At 40.3% G+C, this 15,976-nt stretch overlaps 1 protein-coding gene across 2 annotated transcripts in view; it reads right to left on the bottom strand.

The window, feature by feature from the left end:
* IDE (insulin degrading enzyme) overlaps window positions 1-15,705 on the bottom strand; it is a 114,182-nt gene extending 98,477 nt beyond the window's left edge. For both annotated transcript variants that reach the window (XM_077779839.1, XM_077779842.1), the window contains exon 1: window positions 15,687-15,705. The gene's annotated coding sequence lies outside the window, so the exon portion shown is untranslated. The remainder of the gene's footprint in view (window positions 1-15,686) is intronic.
* Window positions 15,706-15,976: the final 271 nt, after the last annotated feature.

Raw genomic sequence — 15,976 nt, 5'->3', positions numbered from 1 at the left:
GACTAAGCCACCCAGGCGCCCCTATTATAAGATCTTTTAAAAAGCTATCTCTCAGGGCCCCTGGATGGTTCAGTCGGTTAAGTGTCCAACTCTTGATTTCAGCTCAGGTCATGATACCCTGGTTCATGAGTTCAAGCCCAGCATCGGGCTCTGCACTGACAATGCAGATCTTGCCTGGGAACCTCTCTCATGTCTCAGAAATAAATAAACTTAAAAAAAAAAAAAAGCTATTTCCCATGTGCTCTTTCTCAAGAAGCTACTGGAGGACATGTGTCTCTTGAATAAAGGGGCAAGCCAAGACAGAACAAAATATGAGATCCAGGAAACAGAGCCAATATGGAAGTAAAGAAAAATTCCAAGCAACCACTTTGCGGCAGACCTGGAGGAAAACTAGTCCAGACTACAGCTGGGGGTGCAAGTGTCCAGAAAAAAATGTCTCTAAGAAAAAAATATGAAATCAATAGATCATTTAATAGGTCTGATCACATGGGAAATTATACTAAATGGCTGTAGAAGCAAGTGGGAAGAATCAGACATAAGTAAACAGAAAATTAAGAAAATGACAAAACAAGGCAAAAATAAAATGACAAACAAAAAATATCATAACCAAGTTACATGATTTGGCAGTGAACAGTATTTATAAAGTCATGATAATGTCAACACTGAATGAAGCAATATACAAAATCTGTGATATAACTATTTTGGTAAGACAGGGCAAGATAGAAAGATACGGAAAAGAGTTACATCTTTACCTACCATAAAATCAAGTCAACATGACAATTCCAAAAATTAAGAAGTCAAGGAAGAGCAGTATATTATTTGGAAATATTAAAATAAATTTCAAAATAAATAGCTGAAAGAGTCAAATGCAGGTACCTCTATGGAGTAGGAAGTAAGGATGGAGTAAGGGTAGGGAACTGCTATTTTTTTTGCTATAAACCTTTTAGTACTATTTGACTCTTAAAACTCTCCCTGTATTACTTTGGTATCAAAAATTAATTTTAAAAATCACACATACATTAAATAAATTCATTTCTTTCTTTCTTTAAGGGGCAGGATGTTTGATTTCCAGTGCACACGTGGTAAGTCATTTTTTTCTTCAAAAAAAAAAATTGGGGGCACCTGGGTGGTTCAGTCGGTTAAGCATCCGACTTCGGCTCAGGTCATGATCTCATAGTTCATGGGTTCAAGCTCCACATCAGACTCTGTGCTGAAGGCTAGCTCAGAGCCTGGAGCCTGTTTCAGATTCTGTGTCTCCCTCTCTCTCTGACCCTCCCCTGCTCATGCTGTCTCTCTCTCTCTCTCTCTCAGAAATAAAAAAACATTAAATTTTTTTTTTAAATTAAAGAGCACAAATACTGATTTCAGAATCTCATTCCTTAAGAAAGTCAATTAAGACTTAGGTTTGCTCCACAGCCATTTTCTTTTGCAGACAGAAGAAAAAAAAAAATGATGAACTGCAAGGTCCATTATGCTAGTCACTGAATCGTTAGATATTTTTTAGCCAGTTATTATTGCAAGAGAATTTGGATCCTTCATGACAACAGGTTTGACAATAAGCGGTATTATCATTCTCATAAACTTATCTTGACTGAGACTGTTATTACACTACAAAAGAAACTACAGCTATTTAAAATATTAAAACTGTTAAGAGCACCAACTGATTATAAATATTGAATGTATCAGATGAGTTGTCAAAAGAATACTCTTTATTACACATCATTTCACAAAAGTTATATAATCTCTACTGCCAGAAACTCAATTATACTAGTATCACGACCCTAACTAATTACAAGAAACTGCCTATTTTCAGAGCCACGACACAGCTAAGAACAAGGTAAAATTTCTTTTGCAGTTTCAAAAGAAATTAGAGTTTTTAAAACAAAGTCTCAGATTCATGGAGGTAGTAGAAATTTTAAAGATAATCTGGCCCAGCATCCACAACTACACAGCCAAGGTAACAGCAAAACCAAAACTAGAAGTCAAAAATGAAAAGGGATAAATAACAACCAACACAACAGAAATTTAAAGGATTAAGAAAGAATACTATGAAAAATTACATGGCAACAAATCTGACAACCTAGGAGAAATGGATAAATTCCTAAAAACATACAATCTTCCAAAAACTGAATCAGAAAGAAATAGAAAATCTGAACAGGCCAATTACTAGTGATCAATCTGAATCAGTAATCAAAAAACTCCTGGCAAAGTCCAGGACCAGATGGATTTACAGGTGAATTCTACCAAACATTTAAAGTAGGAGCGCCTGAATGGCTCAGTCAGTTGAGGGTCTGATTCTTGATTTTGGCTCAGGTCAATGATCTCACAGTTTGTGGGATCGAGCCCTGCACTGGGCTCTGCGCTGACAGCAAGGAGCCTGCTTGGAATTCTCTCTCTCCCTCCGTCTCTGCCCTTCCTCCAGTCATGTATGTGCACTCTCTCAAGATAAATAAACTTAAAAAAATAAAACAAAATAGAGTTAATACCTATTCTCCTCAAACTATTCCGAAGAATAGAAGACGAAGCCTCAAAATACATTCTATGAAGCCAGGGGTTACCCTGATAGCAAACCCAAAGACACTACAAACACCAACAACAAGAAGCAACCTACAGGCCAATATCCCTGATGTACAACAGATGCAAAAATCCTCAAGAAAATTTTAGCAAATTCCTTTCAACAATACATTAAAAGGATCATTCCCCATGATCAAGTGGGATTTATTCCACGGATACAAGGATGGTTTGATATTTGCAAATCAATCACCATGATATACCACATCAACAAAACAAAGAATAAGGGGTGCCTAGGTGGCTCAGTTGGTTGAACATCCAACTTCGGCTCAGGTCATGATCTCGCGGTTTGTGGGTTCAGGCCCCGTGTCAGGCTCTGTGCTGAAAGCTAGCTCAGAGCCTGGAACCTGCTTCGGATTCTGTATATTCCTCTCTCTCTGACCCTCCCCTGCTCACACTGCCTCTCTCTCTCTCTCTCTCTTAAATAAATAAAACACATTTAAAAAATTAAAAACAAAACAAAACAAAGAATAAAAGCCCTAAAATTATCTCAATCAACAGATGCAGAAAAAACATTTGACAAAAATCCAACATCTGTTTATGATAAAAACTCTCAACAAAGTTTCAGCAAGAATATACATCAACATAATAAAAGTCATACATGAAAAACCCACAGCTAACATCATACACAATAGTGAAAAACAGAGCTTTTCCTCTAAGGTCAGGAACTAGACTAAGGTGTCCACTTTTGCCTCTTTTATTCAACATAGTACTGGGAGTACTAGCCACAGCAATATTAATAATGAAATAACAGAAAGGGAAACAATCCACAAATTCATTGATGCAGTCCCTATAAAAATATCAATGGTATTTTTCACAGAACCAGAATAATATTAAAATCTGTATGGAACCACAAAAGACCCCAAACAGCCAAAGCAATTTTGAGAAGAACAAAGCTGGAGGTATCACAATTCCAGATTTCAAGATATACTACAAAGCTACAGTAATCAAAACTGCATGGCACTAGCACAAAACAGACATACAGATTAATGGAACACAATAGAGAGCCCAGAAATAAACACATGCTTATATGGTCAATTAATCTACAACAAAGGAAGCAAGAATATACAATGGGAAAAAACAGTTTCTTCAAATAGTGTTCAGAAAACTGAACAGCTACATGCAAAAGGATGAAAGTGGACCACGTTCTTACACCATACACAAAAATAAACTCAAAGTGGATTAAAAACCTAAATGTGACACCTGAAACCATAAAACTCCTACAAGAAAACATAGGCAGACTCTCTTGAATATCAACCTTAGCAACATTTTTCTAGATACGTCTCCTCACACAAGGGACACAAAAGCAAAAATAAACTATTGTGATTATGCCAAAATAAAAAGCTTTTGCACAGCAAAGGAAACCATCAACAAAATGAAAAGCTAACCTTTGAATGGGAGAAGATATTTGTAAATGATATGTCCGATGAAGAGTTAGTATCCAAAATATATAAAGAACTTACACAACTCAACACACAAAAAACAATTTAAAAATGGGCAGAGACCTAAACAAACATTTTTCCAAAGGATACATATAGATGAACATTATTTACCATGAGGGAAATGCAAATCCAAACCACACTGAGATAGCACCTCACACCTATCAGAATGGCTAGAATCAAACAGAAATAAGTGTTGGCAAAGATGTGGAGAAAAAGGAAACCTCACGCACTGTTGGTGGGAACGTAAACCGGTGCAGCCACTGTGGAAAATAATATGGAAGTTCCTCAAAAAATTAAAAATAGAGGGGCGCCTGAGTGGCTCAGTCAGTCAAACATCCAACTTCAACTCAGGCCATGATCTCATGGCTCATGAGCTCAAGCCTGCATCAAGCTCTCTGCTGTCAGCACATAGTCTGCTTCAGATCCTCTACCCTGACCTGTCCTTCTTCCATTCATGCCTGTTATCTCTCTCTCAAAAACAAACAAACATTAAAAACAATTAAAAATAGAAATACCATATGACCCAGTAATTCCACTACTGGGTAGTTACCCAAAGAAAATGATAAAAAGATATATGCACTCCCCCCCCAAAAAAAGATATACGCACCCCCATGTTCATTGCAGGATTATTTACAATATCCAAGATATGGAAATGACCAAAACATCCACTGATAGATGAATGGATAAAGAAGACGTGGTGTCTATATACACGTGGAATATAATAGAATATTACTTGGCCATAAAATAGAATGAGATCTTGCCATTTGCAACAACATGGATGGACCTAGAGGGTATTATGCTAAGTGAAATAAGTCAGAGAAAGACAAATACCATACGATTTCATTTATATGTGGAATCTAAAACACACACACACACACACACACACACACACACAGCAGAATCAGACCTATAAATACAGAGAACTGATGCAAGCCAGAAGGGAAGCATGCTGGGGGATGGGCAAAATGAATGAAGGAGAGTGGGGAATATAGACTTCCAGCTGTGGAATGAACAAGTCAAGGGAATGAAAGGTACAGCATAGGGAGTATACTCAACAGTACAGCATTGCATGGTGACAGATGGTAGCTACACTTGTGATCACCACAGCATAACGTAGAGATTTGCCCAATCACTATGCTGTACAACTGAAACTAATATAACATTGTATGTCAACTATACTTAAAAAAAACAGATGAGTAATCAAATGTTAAATTATGCTTATTATACTGTTCCAAAGTATACAAAAATATCAATATCAAATTTAAAAAGTTTACCTCAAACATTAAAAAAATGAACATACAACGAATAACTTACAGGACAAGGTCTCACTAATGTGAAATGCTTTTTTTATAATGGCAGGAGTAAGCTTCTGTTTTACTCTAGAGCTGACTAGATTCTTCAGTTCTATAAAATTAGCCATCAGGATTTTAAATGCCCTCAATTCAGTGTGGCTTTAAGACAAATAAACTGCTTTACTTATCTGATCATCTGTCTTCCCCACTAGAAGAATGGGGATTTTTGTCACTGTTGCTTATTGTTATGTCCACAACACCTAAAATAATGCTGGTGCATACTGGTTGTACACTAATTTTTACTTTTGATTTATAATTCATAAAAATAAAGGAGAATTAAAAGCAGATCTTATGACACCAACCTGCAAAACTGGTATTAACCCCACAACCCCTTTACTGTTTAAGCCTCTATCTTTCCTCTATACTCTGACTAGGACCAAACTTCTTCAATTAAAAATCTATTCCTAATAAAACACAAATAAAATGAAAATTAATGCTAATAAAACACTAATAGAACTAATCATGGTAAAATTTCTAAAATGTTAAATAAAAACAATTTATTTCTGTGAAAACAAGGACAAGAATCCAGTGACTTCAACCTTTGTAGTTATTTTCCACCACACTGTCCTGTCCCTTACCTCCTATCCCTTTTCAAACCACCTTAGTTCCTATGAATAACTCAGAAAGACAAGAAATCTTGGAAATACACTCCAACCTCTAATTTCTTTATAATAAGAAAACACACAAAAATATAATTTTTTGGCTACATTGACATTTAGAACATGGCAAACTCTGAGCAAAAACTAAATTGAGTTTATGATTAGGGCTCCCCACTTCCAGGAGCCCATGTCCCTGGACAAATTCATCCAACCAACACTAAACTCATACTATATGCCAGACACTGTCCCAGATGCCAGGGATACCATTATAGGGGATCTTTGCTTCTTCAGAGCTCCTGGCTCCATATATAACTCTACATATCCTAAAATAGCCTGTAAAGTTGGGCAAAGGATCACCATGTTAACTGAACTGGAACCCATTCTATTAGGCCCTGGGACCATCCCTAAAAATCCACACATTTTTTTAGCTGTTGGTGTTAACAGCATAAAGAAAACTGGCAGGACTTAGAACTAGAAGGATTCTTTCTTCAAATGAGGATATAAGGCCCAGAGGTGTAAAGATGACCTACATTTTTAAGTTCTTTATAAGCAATTGCCCTGTTAAATCAATACCTTTTTGAACAAATCTTTATTTTTCCAGTACTACCCTCTTCACCTGAATCTTCACATCTACTTTTTTCAGGCCCTCCCTTAGGCATTATTCTCCTACAATAGCTTCTTCTCTCAGCCAATGATACCAATTTCCTTATTTCTCCTACCACACTTCTGTTCAAGTCTGCTCTTCCCAGCTGTCTATCTCAATTCTCCAAATTCAATACCACATTTTTTCCAAAGTCATCCTGTAAGGTCCCATTAAACCTGGCTTCTAGTCCCTCCCCTTTATTTGCAGGTTACCAATGAAATGACCTTTGGTCTTTTCCCAAGGCCCCAGTCTGCCTAAAACCTTTTTGGCTGGACACTTCTGACCACTCTGCTTCTAATTATCATCTTCTGCCTCTGTAACCCCCAACCTTTCCAACTCTGTTTCCTCATCCCTAAGTGTCAGCATTCCTCAGGATGTAGCATGGGCCCTCTGTATCTCTACACAGATCTTTCCCACATACCCATCCATGTCAATGTCTTTAACCATCATCTCTACAAAGAGCCATCAGATGTAGGAAATCAGCTCAGACCTTCTTATGAAGGTCCAACCATATTTCAAATATTTCAGACCTCTCCTTCACTATTCAGCAATAGCTTTCGGCAAAGCTTCAGACTTAATATATTCGGCAACTCACTATATACTGTGTTTATCCCTTCCAAAACCATCTCCTTGTCCTCACTCCCCCATCTCTACTACAGATACCAAGCTACCTCTAGGGAAAGCGATGATATAATAGCCAATCCCTGTGATTCTTGACTGAGCCCATCTGGATTCACTTCTGGCTAGGCCACTTATTAGCAGTGTATCCTTGAGCAAGTTAACCTCTTTGAGCCTAAACATCCTTATTTGAAAAAAAGAGAAGAACCACAATACCTCTCTCACATAACTACTGTGGCCATAAACATATGGGAAGCTCCAAAAAGAAGGCAAAATACATTAACAGGCATTCAATAAACATTAGCTACTAAATCTTCTATGGTTCAAACAGCAGCAGCATCAAGAGCCTCAGAGCTGAGTCTACTTAGCCTCCACCGCAGCTTAGTCTTGTTCTAGGCTCTGGACCTATTTCCTATCCTTAAACAGAGAAAATTTAAGTCATTCCAGTTCAGGACTTATCAACCTGGTTCTGATCTTTAAACTGAACTCTTTCCTTAACTACCAATCCACAACCTAGATCACCATTTTGGTTCTGGGTATTTAAGGACTGCTCAGTCTTGTCCACTGCCCTGAGGTGCCCTGAGTCACCTAACCTCCTGATTGTTAACAGCAAGCTCTGAAGCGCTTGAGACTGCCCCACCACTGCAGCTGAACAACCTAACCTGTTCAGGTTCTTGGCAGGCCTTTAGAATACCAGCCACCCACCATGTAGTATCAGTATTTCACCTAACTGGACTTCTTCCCGCTGCCTGGAGGTGAATCTCCCTGCTAGAGCTTCCCTCCCCTGGGGCCGCTCCTACTTAAGGTTCATCTCAGCACTAATCTCAAAGTCATTCGGGCCCAAAACCTTAGGCCTCTTGGGTTCCTCCGTTTCTCTCACAACCAATCAAAGCTGCTGAAATCTTCTTTCACACACATCCTGTGCACACTCCCTTCCTTGTTGTTTGCACATCTTCTTTATCCTTTGTCAGTCTCTGTCTGCATTCCAACTGTGCTTCCCAAAAACAGCCAGATTAATCATAAGAAAAACATAGCTTTCAAATGTGACTGCACTTCCCAAAAGGCATTTGAGACTCTCCACTTCCTATAGGATAAAATCTATACTGTCCTTTCATTATATTGTGAATTTTCCTACTTCTAAGCTTTTGCTAACATTATTTCTTCTAAAATATCCTCTCTTCCCCTTCTCTGTTCACCCAAATTTTATATTTCCTTCAAAGACATTTGCCCAAACCTTATGTTTTCTGTAAAGCCCTTCAATGGTAGAAGAGCATTCTGAACAGAGGGGAAGCAGTGCAAATAATCTAAGTAAACAGACCAGTGTGACTGGAATGGGATGAGAGTGATTATTTTGGAAACAAGATCAGAGAGATGATGGGAGGCCAGGTCCTATGGGGCCTTCTTGGCTATTAAAATGATGTTTTCTTTAAAGATGAGCAAAATTGGGGTGCCTGGGTGGCTCAGTTGGTTAAGCATCTGACTTTGGCTCAGGTCATGATTTTGTGGTTCATGGGTTCGAGCCCTGCATCGGGCTCTGTGCTGACTGCTCAGAGCCTGGAATCTGCTTCAGATTCTGTCTTCCCCCCTCTTTCTCTCTGCCCCTCCCTGCCCATGCGCACGCACTCTCTGTCAAAAATAAATTTAAAAAAATGTTTAGGAGCGCCTGGGTGGCTCAGTTGGTTGGGCATCCGACTTCGGCTCAGGTCATGATCTCACAGTTCATGGGTTCAAGCCCCATGTCGGGCTCTGTTCTGACAGCTCAGAGCCTGGAGTCGGTTTTGGATTCTGTGTCTCCCTCTCTCTCTGACACTCCCCATGCTCGCGCTGTCTCTCTCTCTCTCTCAGAAATAAAACATTAAATTTTTTTAAATTTTTTAATGGAAAAAATATGAGCAAAATGGGGATCAACTGCAAGGTTTTAAGCATTTACTAGCAAAGATATAGGACTTGGATTTCAAAAAGATCATGCTACCTGTGGTGATAAGAACAAACCATACATACAGAGGAAAGTGAAGAAGCAAGGAAACTGATTAAAGAGGTAATCATAGTATTGGGTAAAAGAGTGTGATTAGAACAAGGGTGTTGGCAGTCAGAAGTGGTCTGAATCCAGATGCATATGCTGACTGATGAGGGATATGAAAACAAGAAAGGAGTTAAGAATGACTCAAGTTGTTAGCCTAAACAAGTGGAAGAACAGAGGTGTTATTCACTGATATGGGGGAGAAGATGGTGGGAGGAGCAGGTTTGAACGTGGTAAGTTTAAGACACATATTGGCCATCCAAGGGAAATGTTGAGTTGGAAGATTATTACCTAAATCTGAAATTCAGGGGAGAGGAGATACATTTGGGAACTGTTGGAATACAGATCAGGTGGGCTTCACAAAACATCTGTGATGATAACTGTTCTGTAACTGCTCTGCCCCATACAGTAGCCAAGAGCCACATAGGACTTGAAATGCAGCTAGGATGACTGAAAAATTGAATTGTTATTTTTTGTTGATTTGCTTTTAAAAGCACATGTGGCTCATAGCTGCATAGCGAACAAAGCATATATAAATAATATTTAAAACAATGTGACTGAATGAGAACCCTAATTGAGCGTAGGTAGAGATGTCCAAAATTGGGTACTGGGCACTGGGTACTGTCCAAAGATTGGGACATGGATTATCTGTGATAGAAACAAATAAATAAAATCAAAACGACCCATAAACAACAGAGGAGAAAAATAATTAGTGGCATATTCACATAAGACTGCCATTCAGCAGTGAATGTATACATTTGTATGAATCTCAAAACAATGTTAAATGGAAAAAGAGAAGAAAATTTTCTATGAAGGTCAAATGCAGAAAAAACTAAAAAGTATACTGTTTAAGAATATATTCAGATTGGGGCGCCTGGGTGGCTTAGTCGGTTAAGCGTCCGACTTTCGCTTAGGTCATGATCTCGCGGTTCGTGGGTTCGGGCCCCGCGTCGGGCTCTGTGCTGACTGCCAGCTGAGAGCCTGGAGCCTGTTTCAGTCTGTGACTCCCTCTCTCTCTGACCCTCCCCTGCTCACACTGTCTCTCTCTCTCTCTCTCCTAGAAATAAATAAAACATTAAAAAAAAAAAGAATATATTCAGATTAATAAAGTATAAAGAAAACCAAGGGAATTATTATTTAAATACAGGATAATATCACCTCTCCATGGAAGAGAAAAGGTTTGCAACCAGGGAGGTGAGCACAGAGAGCTTCAAAGTTACTGGAAATGTTCTATTTCCTAAACTAGATGGTAGGTACACAGGGGTTTATTTTGTTATTCTTCTTTATCCTATGTGGAGAATAAGCTTAGGAATTCCCTGAGCCTGCACTGATAGGTTGGTTAACAAGGCATAAAGAATTAGAAAGCCATAGGATGTTCATACCCAAGTTTGGGTAAATAAGATTAAGAAAATAGGTTATAGGTAAGGCAGGGCAAAGGCCCCAGTAGAGAACAAAGATATATGAGGTAAACAAGATTAGGTATTCAGGGCAGAAATGCCCCCAACTTAGACTATAGCAGAAAGCTGCTTTCACAGGAAGGAAGGACCAAATTAGGTAAACAGGTAAATAGGTCTATAAAGAAAGGTGCCTTGTTGACCCTGAGGTAGGATGCTCTTTCTTGTTCCCTAGACCAGTTTAGGTAAACAGAGGTGGTGCCTCACATCTGCTGTAAACAACCTTCCGCCCGGTGCCAGGATTTTGTTTTGGATTAACCCAAACCCCTAACCCTGAGAATCTTCAAATCTCCTCTCCCTCACACCCATGAGTTAATGTTCAGAGCCATCACTGTCTTTTTGAGCACATCCATCACCATGTTTGTAAGCCTTCTGATCCTAATAAAAACAGAGCAAGGACCCTTAATCAGGGCTCTTGTCTTCCTCTGGACATTAGCCATCTCTCGCATTTTTAATCCTGCATCCCACTTTCTTGCTGGACAAGAAAAACTCCAGACCCAGAGTCTAAGACAATCCTATATACCCTGCAATGTACATTAACTAAAAGTAAAAAAAAAATAAAAAATAAAAGGTAGTATATGGTTAAATGTCAAATGGATGTTTCAAAATCTCGAATAAATCGTTAAGTTTATTAAAAGGAAAGACAACAGTGTGACCTAAATAAGGTCTAAAAAAGAATGACAGAAAAGAAAGAAAAGAGAGGGGTGCCTGGGTGGCTAAGTTGGTTAAGCGTCCAGCTCTCGGTTTCAGTTCAGGTCATGATCTCATGGTTCATGAATTTGAGCCCCAAGACTGGCTCCTTGCTGACAGTGCAAAGCCTACTTGGAATTCTCTCCCAGGGTGCTGCCCCAAGTCAGGCTCCATGCTGAGTGTGGAGACTGCTCAGGACTCTCTCTCTCTCTCTGCCGCTCTCCCCAACTCATGCTATCTGTCTCTAAAAAGAAATTTAAGAAAACGTTTTTAAATGATTAACTTCAGTATTTGCAAAACCAGGGAAATCAACAGAGAAAACTGGCTTTGAAAAAAGACCACTCATTCATTCATATAATAAATATGTCAGGCAGAGTGTGACATCTCCCCCTTAGGGAACAGCTTGNTTCCTAGCAGTGTTACACACTTTTTAATAGAAAGAGAAACTATACAGTTCTTTGGGGTCATAAAAGCTTTTATAGCTTTTAATGGTACAAGAGTTTCTTAAGTCCTACTTTTATTTATTTATTTATTTATTAAGAGAGAAAGAGAGAGCACATAGGAGAGAGGAGGAGAAAGAGGGAGGGAGAGGGGATCTTAAGCAGGCTCCACACTCAGCATAGAGTCTGATTCAGGGCTCAATTCCACAACGTTGGGATCATGACCCCAAAAGAAATCAAGAGACAGAGGTCCAACTGACTGAGCCACCCAGGAGCCCACTTTAAAAGAAAGTGCCACTTTTAAAAGAAAGAGTACTGTAATAAAAACATTGAGCTGCTTTTCAAAATAAAGAGGCAATAGAAAACTAAAGTAGACATGTATAGTAAAACGCCATAAGTAGAGAAGTAGAATTACTATTTAACTGAAAGCTTCTTGAGGACAGAATTTATCACTGACTTTCTTTGTATCCCCCACAGTGCTGAGCACACTGTAGTGAATGATAACTACAAAACAGATATTCGAATAACAGCTAAAGGAAAAGAGAAGAGTGGGGCTGGCTCAAGAAAAACTAAGTAGGAATGCCCTATGCAAGCCTCCAGAACCCAGCATACCTGAAGGATCTACCTCTGTAAAAGGAAAATGCTTTAGCCTTGTCATCCTGACTAAAAGGTAGGTTGATCATCTAGGGACCTCTTTAGGAGATCTAAAATACCAATACAAAAATAGAAAGGAGGGGCCCCGCCTGGGTGGTTCAGTCAGTTAAGCATCAGACTTTGGGTGAGGTCGTGATCTCACTGCTTGCGAGTTCAAGCCCCACATTGGGCTCTGTGCTGACTGCTCAAAGCCTGGAGCTGGCTTCCGATTCTGTCTCCATCTCTCTGCCCCTCCCTTGTTTGCACTCTGTCTCTCTCCCAAATATAAAAAAATAAGACATTAAAAAAATTTTTTTAAGAAAAATAGAAAGGAAATCATTTCTTACAAAAACACATACTGAACTTCTGCTCTCCACACTACTTCCTCACTGGTAAGATTATCCCTAACTTTAAAGGCAGATAGAATGTAACTTTTTACTGTGTATGGTTTGGGCTAATGCTAACTAAAGATACTCAAAGGCACCTTTTCCTTTTAGACCATTAAAAGACATTTTTCTGGTTAAAAGTAATATAGAAGCCTGAGGACACCTGGCTGGCTCAGACAGTAGAGCCTATAACTCTTGATCTCAGGGTTGTGAGTTCAAGCCCCATGATGGGCATAGAGCTTGCTCGCTTACATACATACACATACACACACATAGTGGTTGTACCACTAAAAAAAAAAAAAAGTAAAAGCCTGGATCTTAATACTTAGTCCCATCTGCCACACCACTGTTACCTCTATGTCCACAGAACAGAGAAATGCAAAGTAGAGCAGCCTGCAAAGTGAGATGACCAATGCACAGGTGTTTCAAGTAGTTGCCAGGAACTGGCCTATTACCTCCAGGTTCCCCGAGATAATCACAGCCCCAACTTACCTAATATGGCTAAACAGGGGACAATGAGACTGCTTTTTAAATGAACTGACCTTGGGGCACCTGGGTGGCTCAGCCGGTTAAGCTTCCGACTTCAGCTCAGGTCATGATCTCACCGTTCGTGGGTTCGAGCCACGCGTCAGGCTCTGTGCTGACAACTCAGAGCCTGGAGCCTGCTTCAGATTCTGTGTCTCCCTCTCTCTCTCTCTCTCTCTCTCACAGAAATAAATGAAAACATAAAAAAGAAAAAAATTTTTTAAATAAATGAATTGACCTTACACAAATGCCTGAAGACCATCTCTTTCTCAAGAGGTTGGAACAGGGAATGAATGCCTCAACACTGGCAAAGGCAGTATAACATAACAGTTAAGAGCTCAGGCTCTGGTGCCAGACAGACATGGGTTAAACCCCATGTCTCTTGCAGTAAATAGCCCTATAACCATCTGTTAATACATCTCCCAACTATGTACAGAATTGACTACCTTAAGATTTTGAATACCTGGTAGCTTCAGATGTCAGTACTTACCTTCCTATAACTATACCCTGATTCCTTTGATTGGACCTATATTTTCCTTACTAGCCTCAACCACTAATTTTTAGTGTAGAGCTTTCTAGATGGTTGATCTCATTCATTATCTTTGAATCTCCTGAATTTCCTTCTCTGAGAACAACCTTATCTTGAAGCTCTGGCAGTTCAACCCATGCCCTGAATTTCATCAATGAAACTGAAGAGCAGTCGGAGAAAACATACAAACCTCTTTGTTGTCTAAAACTTAAAATTGATGCTTTCTTTAAAATCCCAAATTCTGGGGTGCCTGGCTGGCTCAGTCAGTAGAGCATGTGACTCTTGATCTCAGAGTTGTGAGTTCAAGACCCACTGGTGGGTGTACAGATTAGTTAAAAATAGAATCTTTAAGGGGCACCTGGGTGACTCAGTCAGTTGAACACCCAATTCTTGATTTCTACTCAAGTCATGATCCCAACGTTGTGGGATCGAGCTCCACACTGGGCTCTGTGAGCTGAGCATGGGCCTGCTTAAGATTCTCTCTCTCACCCCTTAACGCCTTTCCTCAGCTCACGCTCACTCTCTAAAAAATAAATAAAAATAAAACCTTAAAAAAATTTTTTAAATCCCAAATTCAGTACACTGGAGAATATGGAGCTAAACATAGCTTATTAGCAACAAATTAGGTATGGAAAAAATTCTGACCTGAAAAAGCCCATGGAAGTACCCTGCCTCTGCTCACCACTCCCACTTCTTCCTCTAAACTCAGGGATCTTTTGCTTGTTGTAGTGGATTTTGCAAACAGTAGGAAAAAGAGGAGGGAAAACAGGTTCCACAGATTTTTCATTTGCATCAGGCCTTTTTAGCACCATCACTACCCATCCTAGTTCAGTAGGGAAAGACTAAGTGTAAGTCCCAACCAGTTTCTCTGCCTCGGTTCTCTCCACTCCCTTACAGCCTGCACATAGCCACCAAACTAATTTCCCAAATTAGCAGTTTCATTAGATCACTCCCCACCTCAAAAACTCTTAATGGCTCCCTATACCATGCACTGAAAAAGCCCAACTAAAATTCAAAGCTCAGGCTAGCATTTTCCTACTTTTAAAATACAGGACTTGTTTCCTAATTGCCCCACGGAAATTCTCTAAGGCTCCAACCAGACTCATCTGCTCACTGTCCATCCCCCGCCCCCAACCCCTGCACGCCCAGGCTGGATTACACCCACCACTGACCACCCTCTACACGTTGTGCTTTTCCTTCAAAAGCCAGATCCCCTCCTCTATCTCTGCCCTGCATTATGCTCCCAAAGCACGCACTGTCCATACTGCCCATCTTCTGACCCTGGTCAAACACATCCTTTTCAGCTGGCTATATATGCTCTTGGCATCTCAATCCGATCAAACGAAGTTAAAGTTCCTTGGAAAGCAGACTACACACTTACACAGGTCTGTCACAGAGCCCCGCACTTAGTAGGTCCTAGATACTTTAAAAAAAAAAAAAAAGAGGAGAAGTTCAAATGATACATCTAAGTAGGACAAGACAATACTGCCCATCTTTGCCAATTCCTTTCTGTTCACAGTAAAGGGCATTCAGCGTTCGCGACAGGGCTCTGTATTTCCAGTACACAAGGAGCAGCGAAGTGGAGAGAGCACGCCACCGGATGGCAAAAACACCCGCGTCCCCATCCTGGTTTTTGCCACAAGCCCTGCAATTGGGAAATCACACAATCTCTCTGGGCCTCGGTTGTCTCAGGTGTAAAACAATGGAGCTGCTTTGATGGATCCCTAGGTATCCTTCGGCTCCCGAATTCCCCGGGACTGGAAATCCAACACCCATCTACTCACTAAGGCGCAGGCAGGCAAACTTTTACGGTGCCCGACGCAGGCATTTCCATATAGTAGTGGAAACTCCGTTGTCATGGGGGAAAAAAGCAGGGCTGAGAGGAAGGTGAGAAGCGGTCTCCCTTGACTCGGATTCCTTTACCCCATGGCCGGGAGCTGTCGGACTCGGCTTCCTGGCCCCTCACTGGCAGACTCCCCGGAGAGCGGCGCGGCACCGCACGGCTCCCGGGAGCGGGGCCGGGTGACTCCGTCCGCGCCCCCCGCACTTGTGACACTCGCCCGGTGACCCAGGG

The sequence above is a fragment of the Crocuta crocuta genome, unplaced genomic scaffold (assembly GCF_008692635.1).
Source record: "Crocuta crocuta isolate KB4526 unplaced genomic scaffold, BGI_CrCroc_1.0 scaffold170, whole genome shotgun sequence".
In the NCBI taxonomy this organism is placed as follows: Eukaryota; Metazoa; Chordata; class Mammalia; order Carnivora; family Hyaenidae; genus Crocuta; species Crocuta crocuta.
The sequence above is the reverse complement of the archived record's forward strand: the minus strand, read 5'-3'. Positions and strand labels throughout refer to the sequence as shown.